Source organism: Coturnix japonica, chromosome 3 (genome assembly GCF_001577835.2).
Source record: "Coturnix japonica isolate 7356 chromosome 3, Coturnix japonica 2.1, whole genome shotgun sequence".
In the NCBI taxonomy this organism is placed as follows: domain Eukaryota; kingdom Metazoa; phylum Chordata; class Aves; order Galliformes; family Phasianidae; genus Coturnix; species Coturnix japonica.
In genome coordinates, this window is record NC_029518.1 from 19401939 (window position 1) to 19409286 (window position 7348).

The following is a 7348-nucleotide window of genomic DNA, read 5'->3' on the forward strand; positions in this document are numbered from 1 at the left end:
TCTTCTCTCATGTAACTGGTGATAGGACTAGAGGGAATGGCTTCAAGCTGCACCAGGGGAGATTTAGGCTGGACGTTAGGAAATACTGCTTTTCTGAAAGAGTGGTCAGGTGCTGGAATGGGCTGCCCAGGGAAGTGGTGGAGTCACTGACCCTGGAGGTGTTCAAGGAGCACTGTGTTGAAGAACATGGTTTAGTGGTGGATGGTTGGACTGGATGGTCTTGTAGGTCTTTTCCAACCTTGGTGATTCTAATACAGAGAATCATATAGTTGCTAGCAGGCAAGGAGTGAACTATAGTTTTTCTTTGCTGTTCTTCTGTACAGGTGCTGAGAGGCCAAGCTTCAAGAAATCCAGTTCTTCTGAGAGATAGTGGGGGGAACAGTTTAGTAAAGAAGATGCCACGAGTATGTGAGCCCTCAGCCAGGAAGGTTTGTGGAGAAAGGCTGTGAAGACTTATTTTGATTTCCTTCTTAGAATTTTCAAGGAAAATCCATGTTTACTGCAGTAGTGCTTTTAGTCACTATTGTGCCATCCTGCCCATTTTTCAAGATATTTCAACTGACTTAACTTAAAATACTTCCTGGGTTAAGACTGTGCTCTTTCAAGTATACGTGAAATTAAGTTTAAGCACTTAAACTGTTGTGGTAAAACCAAATGAGCTATTCACATATGACAGGTTGAACTATGTTCTGTGATCTGCACTGGCTAGTCACTGTGCAGCAGAAGACTTCCTAAGTCTTCTGCCTGATAAATCCTTAAATAATACCAAATCAATTATCTCAGGGACCATCTGCCACCTTCCTCCCAGAGCAGGATTCTGGGATTGGAAACCAGAGATTAGTTGGCAAGACCTTCTTTTTAAGGGTGCTGAGTTAGATTTCCTTCCACATACCTCTGAATACGTCACTAAAGTCTTTCCAGGCAAAACTATGTGCAAGGGTATGTGCAGGCAATGGACTGTTAAAAGTAGCTCTGATTCATGTTGTTATTTTAAAAACCTTTTAATTACATCTTCTGTCATGCAATCCAGCATCATTGGGCTACAGATAAAAGATAATTGTAAGAAGTTTGTACACAAGCACATACGTACACTCGGACACCGACTGTCATAACTCATAGGCCAATGAAAATATATCCCAATGAAACTAACTCCTTAATTCTGTTTGTTTTGAATTATCATTTTGAGTGGAAACAGTGCTGTCTGACAGCACTACGGGAGCCTGGCTCAGTAAGATGCAAAGCACCCCTAAGGGACATAGGTTTACAACCAAGCTTTCAAAGTCAGTTAGCATCTTTTCCATAATGGCATTCCCTTAGCAAAAATTTACAGCACATAAACATGCATATATATTAATCTGTTACCTGTGTTGTGTTGTATAACATATTTGAGTATAAAATGGGGAGTGATCTTTTGTAAGAATGGATTCATAGTATTTCTAAATGTAACAAATAGCACCTCCATTCACTAAAACAAATAACAAAACAAACCTGAAACCATCACCAAAGAAAGAAGGAAAAAAACAACCGTACCAGCTCTAACCTTTCTACTACCACTCTCAAACTGCTTCTCTCCATTGAAAACTGGACTTTTGTAAATGCCAACTAGGACTCTTTTACAAAGCTTGTTCAAAACAGCATTTAGAAAATAAAAAGGAAGCATTTCTGTTATGAAATGTTTGCATTTAATAGCAAGCACCTGGGAGCTAGAGTTCTTTCAGAAATAATTCCTAATGCTCAGTGAAGGGAATTAAACAAACAAACAACAAGGTTTATTCTGTCAAGTTCTCAGCAGGCTAACGAGAATTACTGTGTGCTAAGAATCAGCTGCTCTTGGAAACTTAATGACTGTGGCAGGCAGAAAAGTACAAAACACAGCTAAGAGATGTGACATAGACTGTAACAAAGAGAAATGAAGAGAACTGGTAAATCTCTCAGTAAATCCAGAGTGGAAAGACTTTGCTGTACCAGGGTTTCCAAACACTTTCACAACGTATTATACTCTGTAAAGAATCAGTTTTACATCTCAAATTGTAGTTCTACTCCCATGTTGGAAGAGGTCATTACTTGGAAAAATAATAGAACATAAGTTTGATATTTTCATGTGTCTTTGCAGGGATTTAACAGCTGGAAACAAAAAGCCAAACCGTAACAGCCAGGTCCCTGCAGTCCACTAGCCAGTGGCCTGACAGCTGCTGCTGGCAAGTTTGCCCTCTCTTTCCACCCTCAGTTTCAAGCAGTACCTTCTGAGGGACATGTTTTTGTAGCTTTTTACTGAAAAAGCAGAATGAGTGCCAGTATTAAGGAGGATCATTATAATCAATCCCTCCACACCCTCGTCAGTGGAAGAAATCAAGTCCTATGCATTTGTAGGTCTGTGAATTTATCGTGTAGGTTACAAAGTTTTTGTGTGTGGTTGCTTCGTGTTTTACAAGTTGTACTCACCTGTCCTGAGAGCTGGAAGAAACTTTAAAGAGAGAGCTATGGCTTTAGTGCACTAACATGGCTCCCAGAGCTGGATGTTTGGGAAAAAAATGGAATAAAGTCATAGCTGTGGGTAAACCACACAGGAGAGACTAAATTGAGCTTTGAAAAACCTAGGTGATGTTTATAATAACTCAGTCATTTGTCTTTTTGTCTGTAACGTCCATGAAGATTTGTTTTTGCCAGCAGTTGAAACAAACAGCCTTACTGCCATTTCAGAAGTACACACCTCCATGTTAGGACTTGCCTACCTTAGGGAAATTTACTGCCTTTGCTATAGCAGAAGAACCACAGTGATCAAATTAAAGCTGCACAGTAACACCAGCGAGTTTTGCTTATGTAGATGTGCTCTTAGTCACGATGGTAAAGGAAGCAGACGCTCATTTCTGCCACAGCGAAATCTGGTGTTATAGCAAAAGCTGTCTCTCACAGGTCACTGTGTACATCAGAGTCCCAGCCTTTCCCTGCTTTTGCAGAAGGATGGAGCCCCTTAGGTGACCTGACTTGCTCTCCTTCCTGCGGATCTGACACCACGGGCACTAAGCACAGACCATGCAGCAAGCTCACTTAATCCTACCCAGTGAACACATGAGCCACAGTTTGTGTTTCAGTCTGTAAATTGTTCTTTTGTTTTGCAGGCTTTACTGAACACTGTTTTATTCCATGTGACTGTGCTATTTATGGAGGAGTAAATATTGCCGGGGGTCTATTTAAAAAGGCCAATGACCTGGATTTTTTTCCATTTGAATTATCTCCAAGAGTCAGACGTGTTTAACAACGGATTTTTTTTCCCCCTTGTTGCTGTAGACTGCAATCATTTCTAATGTCTCAGGTCAACACCAGCTAAAAAGGTGAAAATTTTGAGATAAATAAAACTTTGCGTAGTATGAGGAAGATCAGACATCATGCAGTATTCCCACATTTGGAAAAGACTAATCTCATCTGGCAATTCAACCAGTTATCGGCACATCATGTCTTTAGCTCTGAACATTAACCTTGTCATACTGATATGGTAATTTCAGTTTATAACTCTAGTTTGTTCATTTTACTATTTATTGTTATTATTATTATTTTTTACAAAGCCTATTATCAAGTCTGTTTCCACGTATTCTAAATAAATACAGAAACCATGTTTTTTGGGAAGAGAAGCTTTAAATAGTGTAAATATTCTTCCTGTTGCCCTTGCAATCTAAATACTAGTATTGCTTTACTGTTTAAGAATCAGGGAGGTAAACAGCACTGGAAAAATACTGCTGTATTTTCACTTTCAAGAAGGAGCTTTTTGAAAGCTGTAAGTCAGGAATATCAAACAGGTCTGAGTGTTCCTAAAAGATAATCCAACCCCATTTTTGTAATATGTAACACTTTTTAAACAGTATAAAATGAGTTTATCACAATCACAGTAAATATAATGAGCTCTGGTGTGAAATTTAGCTGTAGAGGTACCTATATTTACCTAACAAAAAAGATTTTAAAATACTTTTTATACTCAATGACATTCAATGTATGTCCTAAAGCTTCTCACCATGCAGTGAGAAGATGCCCTGGCTTCACTGCTAAGCTGGCTTCAGAAGTTACAACTCGGGAGAAGGGTGAGCTCTCTAGGACAATCTTACTGCCAAAGCCATCATCTCACCTGCCTTTGTTAAGAATCCCATCTTCATTGGGAAATGAGCATAGTGGACAGCACTTACATAGTTCAACACTCTTACAAAATAAATGAAGAGTACGTATTTAACATTCTTCTTCCCTAAACCCCACTATGCCATGGAGCAGCCCCATAGAAATTTGCACTGATTATTCTTCAGATGAAGCAAAACTGCATCCTTACCCTTTCTTCAGAAAATACCCTTCACAAGGAAGTATTACAGAAGGTTTTCCATTCACTCCCACCACTTATTACTCTTCCTTTTTTTGTGTGTCCCTTTTCATACACTGGAGTTTACCAGTAGGATACTGCACACTTTAGTAGACCACACTTTGCCTGGAGTAAGAACTGTTACTGCAAAATTAATTGCTGTCAGTGACACCTACGGTCTCCTTCAAGATTAATTGCACTAGCGCCATTTCCTTCTCTGCTGCAAGTAACATATGTGTTCATTTCTCATTTGTGTTACTAAACAAAGGGTTTCAGATTCTAACTCAAACCATCTTTCAAAACTGAATTAGCTACAGCCTTAATCAGCCAGTTCTGATCAGAACAGTTTGCAATGACTATATATATTACTCCAGTCTATCTCTTTGTTAAAAAACTGTTAGCTTTTAAGGGAGAACAAATTTCAAGACTATTTTCTGTCTTAGTAGTCCTCAGAGTTATCTGAGGGGGAGCAGAATGATCATAGCAAGCACCTCAGTAATCCCTTCCTAGATCCTTTCTCACTGATCAATTGATTTAAATATAAAGCAAATCCTAATGGAAAAATAATGTAACTCATTCTGTAATGTATGTCCCAACCAGGGGTGCTGCAGAATCCCCTTACATTTTCTCATCTATACAATGACTGGTAGCCTGATTCTTCTCTACTCTAGGTTTTGCAAACAATCAAATAGTCAAAGTTACACTGACATAGAACTTGCTAACACGACATCAAAGACCAGTTCCTCAGATGAGCCCAAAGGCCAGGTTTTGCAATATGAAATGTACAAAAGCAAGTTTTCTGAATTAAAAAAAAATATTTTAAATACTATTTTTTGTTTAAAATGGTCATTAAAATGTGCATCTGAAAAGCGGTCATCCATTGTCTTCCAGAACAGGTAGGCAGCAGAAGTACAAATGGATCTGCTTTTAAAAGCAACTCATGGACCTGATATCTGCCACAGGTTAAAACATTAAATGTACACGGAGAAAGGACTGGACTAAGACTATGTGGATATGTATGTATATACAGCCTTAAATATATATAGAGAGAGTATAGAGATCTAGATATTCTGAACATTTATACTTCAGACCAGAACAATTAAAGTATGTTGCCCTCTGTTAGACATCTTGCTACTAGTGTCTGTCTCCGTAGCTATTGTCCACCTGAGTGTTTCTAGTGTTCTAGCCTGGCATTATATCACTTGACAATTTGGTGATTAAATTTATACTGTATCTTCTCTTCTGGTTATTTGTAAAGATTAAATTCAGTCCCTTGACTGAACAGAATGAAAGGACTTGGAATGTTCCTTTGCACCTGGCCACGTCAGCTGCTCTGTTGGGATATCTGCCTAAAAATTGCAGTGTGGTGTCAGCTCTTCCACGTCCTTGCAAACCCTCAGCACTAAAATTCCCTGTCAAAGACAGATAAAATTGCTGCATTCTTCTGCAAGGTATTGAAATGGTCCCTACAGACAACCTTTGAGATCTAGGCATCAAATAAAGCACTAATTTACAGCACTTCTGTGGCTGGCACCACACTGGTACTCTGCACTGCCTGCTCCCTACTCTGCTGCTTGTGGAAGTTTTTTGTCTTCTGGACAGCCAGCATGGGGCATATCTTCAAATCTTAAGTACTGTACAAGAAAACAAAGAGGTAACTTAGACATTCCTGAAATGAGAGAGCATTTCACGTCTGATAAATTAAGGTAATTAAAAAAAAATTAGGCTAGTGCATGCATAGCTTTTCACATGTGCTTCTCACAAAAGAGTATCAACACACCAGAGGTGATGCTCAATAAAGTGTGTGAAAAAAAAGACAGAAAATACTAGGCGTTCTTTCAATATAAGCCTCAATAAAGAAAAATCTTTACTGATTTCAAAATATTCAAATGCTGTTAATGATCTTAACAACGTGACTTCCAAAAACAGGCTTTGTCACAGAGACTGCATTGCTCATCTCCAGGCTAAGAATGATTACTCTGAGTTTGGAGGTTGGTTCTTTTTACTTTTGCTGTTAAGAGATTTATTAAGTGAAAGTTTTTGCAAGTGCTGTTGCCATTCCCTGAATTTCTTACGTAATATTTTCTTTATTCTGTTCATGTCAACAGCAGTACTGGGCCATGCATTGGGGTCACGCTGTGACTTCTATGCCTGTTTTTCCATTGTGCAAATTGAGTTTCTGAAAACAGGGGAGGCATTGTTAAAAGTTGTCTTCCTGCTTTATTCGATACTGGCACACTCAACTGCTTTTCTAGATCACTCTAAAGGGCAGAAGATGGGATAGCTTCCTATGACTATTGCTCCTAATACTGCATTCCCAAATTAATATAGTCTAATTGCTACAATAAACTTCTGTATTTTAACTATTATATTTAGAAGTGATCCACTCCTATCTCCAAATACGTGTCCTAGATCATGAATTATTTTCCATATTCAGCAATTTCTACAACAGTGGGCTCAGTGGATTTATCAGTTTTTTACTCCTTAACACAATTTCAGTTTCACAGTCAACAAACGTACAGCTGTAAAGAGTATCATGGTGAGATGCTAAAGGAACAAACAGAATAGGAATACCCACCTGTATCCATAGATTCAGACTCACAGTTCCTGAAGTGTTACTTAAATATCTGTGTTAATTGACTGGGCAGGAGAAGATGTGTGGTTTAACTATGAGATCCTACAGTGTTAAAGGAAGCCACCTTGACTGCTATGGGAAACAGTGAGACGCAAGATACAGCCATATCATTGAGAAGCATTGATACAGCCGTAGAAAATGATGGACATACTGGAAAGCTGAAGCTGTAGAAAAGGATTCCTGATCATTGCTAGCAACCTGAGACAATATCTGTAAAAGTGAATTAAACCTCCTGAGAACTGTTTCCAGAAGCAGGAACTCTAGCTTTTCTGTTACTGCCCTGCTGGAATGGCACCTTGCCCAGGCTGTCCTTACCAAGCAGTGTGCAAATAGTGCCTTGGGCTTGAGGCTCAGGGGGTTTTCTAGCCCAAACA